Consider the following 2500-nt stretch of genomic DNA (forward strand, 5'->3'; position numbering starts at 1 on the left):
ATCATTCATCTTTCTGCCACCGATTCTGTCACTTAAATCTAACGCAGTCATTGTGCAGTCAAACATGTCACACCATGAGGAAAAATTCATGATTTTGAAATATCATTATTGATTCAATCAGACTAGAAGTATCTTTAGGGATCATAGACACTGACAAACTTGAAATGTTTCACCGTTTTATCAAGGGTTCGTTTTCCATAAAAAAGATGAATTGGGAGAAGCAAGCACTGTCTTTAAAGTACAGTATACCTTGTGCAAAGGCAGAAAAAAGTCCATCAGCAGGGAACGCCTTTTTTCAAGGGTTATCGTTCCCTGACAAACATCTCGGCGAGCAAGGATGAAAGAAGGGCTCGTCCGGGATTTGAACCCGGGACCTCTCACACCCAAAGCGAGAATCATACCCCTAGACCAACGAGCCAAAAACATGCTTGCAAATTTTCAGAGTTGTCCTGCAGGAAAGACTATAACAGGGAAAGCAAAGCACACAGTTGAGGTCACCATCATTGATTTCCAAACACAGGTCGGAGAAACAGGGCTCGTCCGGGATTTGAACCCGGGACCTCTCGCACCCTATGCGAGAATCATACCCCTAGACCAACGAGCCTTCGCCCAGCTGCTCCGGATTGCGGGTCATTTCTGTGCCAACCAGTACAATTCGTAAGTCTTTTCAATCTATCTGTTGGTTGTCAGTATATTTCACTTACACACAAACCATCACTAATTCAAACAATGTTACTCATCCAGGCTTAGCAATCAGAGAGCACGATACCACTATCTAAACACACTGAGCAAGAGCACCTTATGATGTCATTTCAACTCAGCGCTAAACTACGCATGTCATTCCATTCCTTAGAAGCTCTCTTTCTTAACATGGCCATCGCTACAGACATGCTGGCCATGATACGCCTTCAATCTCTGACAGGTGAGCTAGCGTATCCATCAAAGCAAGATAAATCATTCATCTTTCTGCCACCGATTCTGTCACTTAAATCTAACGCAGTCATTGTGCAGTCAAACATGTCACACCATGAGGAAAAATTCATGATTTTGAAATATCATTATTGATTCAATCAGACTAGAAGTATCTTTAGGGATCATAGACACTGACAAACTTGAAATGTTTCACCGTTTTATCAAGGGTTCGTTTTCCATAAAAAAGATGAATTGGGAGAAGCAAGCACTGTCTTTAAAGTACAGTATACCTTGTGCAAAGGCAGAAAAAAGTCCATCAGCAGGGAACGCCTTTTTTCAAGGGTTATCGTTCCCTGACAAACATCTCGGCGAGCAAGGATGAAAGAAGGGCTCCTCCGGGATTTGAACCCAGGACCTCTCGCACCCAAAGCGAGAATCATACCCCTAGACCAACGAGCCAAAAACATGCTTGCAAATTTTCAGAGTTGTCCTGCAGGAAAGACTATAACCGGGAAAGCAAAGCACACAGTTGAGGTCACCATCATTGATTTCCAAACACAGGTCGGAGAAACAGGGCTCGTCCGGGATTTCAACCCGGGACCTCTCGCACCCTAAGCGAGAATCATACCCCTAGACCAACGAGCCTTCGCACAGCTGCTCCGGATTGCGGGTCATTTCTGTGCCAACCAGTACATTTCTTAAGTCTTTTCAATCTATCTGTTGGTTGTCAGTATATTTCACTTACACACAAACCATCACTAATTCAAACAATGTTACTCATCCAGGCTTAGCAATCAGAGAGCACGATACCACTATCTAAACACACTGAGCAAGAGCACCTTATGATGTCATTTCAACTCAGCGCTAAACTACGCATGTCATTCCATTCCTTAGAAGCTCTCTTTCTTAACATGGCCATCGCTACAGACATGCTGGCCATGATACGCCTTCAATCTCTGACAGGTGAGCTAGCGTATCCATCAAAGCAAGATAAATCATTCATCTTTCTGCCACCGATTCTGTCACTTAAATCTAACGCAGTCATTGTGCAGTCAAACATGTCACACCATGAGGAAAAATTCATGATTTTGAAATATCATTATTGATTCAATCAGACTAGAAGTATCTTTAGGGATCATAGACACTGACAAACTTGAAATGTTTCACCGTTTTATCAAGGGTTCGTTTTCCATAAAAAAGATGAATTGGGAGAAGCAAGCACTGTCTTTAAAGTACAGTATACCTTGTGCAAAGGCAGAAAAAAGTCCATCAGCAGGGAACGCCTTTTTTCAAGGGTTATCGTTCCCTGACAAACATCTCGGCGAGCAAGGATGAAAGAAGGGCTCGTCCGGGATTTGAACCCGGGACCTCACGCACCCAAAGCGAGAATCATACCCCTAGACCAACGAGCCAAAAACATGCTTGCAAATTTTCAGAGTTGTCCTGCAGGAAAGACTATAACCGGGAAAGCAAAGCACACAGTTGAGGTCACCATCATTGATTTCCAAACACAGGTCGGAGAAACAGGGCTCGTCCGGGATTTCAACCCGGGACCTCTCGCACCCTAAGCGAGAATCATACCCCTAGA

General features: G+C 43.8%; 6 non-coding genes across 6 annotated transcripts in view; all 6 read right to left on the reverse strand.

Moving 5' to 3' along the window:
- Positions 1–346: 346 nt before the first annotated feature.
- Positions 347–418, reverse strand: trnap-ugg (transfer RNA proline (anticodon UGG)). Its single transcript has one exon. It is a non-coding gene; the product is annotated as a tRNA-Pro (tRNA).
- A 114-nt stretch (positions 419–532) lies between these two features.
- trnap-agg (transfer RNA proline (anticodon AGG)) lies at positions 533–604 on the reverse strand. Its single transcript has one exon. It is a non-coding gene; the product is annotated as a tRNA-Pro (tRNA).
- A 695-nt stretch (positions 605–1299) lies between these two features.
- Positions 1300–1371, reverse strand: trnap-ugg (transfer RNA proline (anticodon UGG)). Its single transcript has one exon. It is a non-coding gene; the product is annotated as a tRNA-Pro (tRNA).
- Positions 1372–1485: 114 nt separating this feature from the next.
- trnap-agg (transfer RNA proline (anticodon AGG)) lies at positions 1486–1557 on the reverse strand. Its single transcript has one exon. It is a non-coding gene; the product is annotated as a tRNA-Pro (tRNA).
- Positions 1558–2252: 695 nt separating this feature from the next.
- trnap-ugg (transfer RNA proline (anticodon UGG)) lies at positions 2253–2324 on the reverse strand. Its single transcript has one exon. It is a non-coding gene; the product is annotated as a tRNA-Pro (tRNA).
- A 114-nt stretch (positions 2325–2438) lies between these two features.
- The window catches only part of trnap-agg (transfer RNA proline (anticodon AGG)), a 72-nt gene continuing 10 nt past the window's right edge, over positions 2439–2500 (reverse strand). The window contains exon 1 of the tRNA in view: positions 2439–2500. This exon is cut by the window's right edge and continues 10 nt beyond it. This is a non-coding gene — a tRNA (tRNA-Pro).

The sequence above is a fragment of the Hoplias malabaricus genome, chromosome 6 (assembly GCF_029633855.1).
Source record: "Hoplias malabaricus isolate fHopMal1 chromosome 6, fHopMal1.hap1, whole genome shotgun sequence".
NCBI classification, from domain to species: Eukaryota; Metazoa; Chordata; class Actinopteri; order Characiformes; family Erythrinidae; genus Hoplias; species Hoplias malabaricus.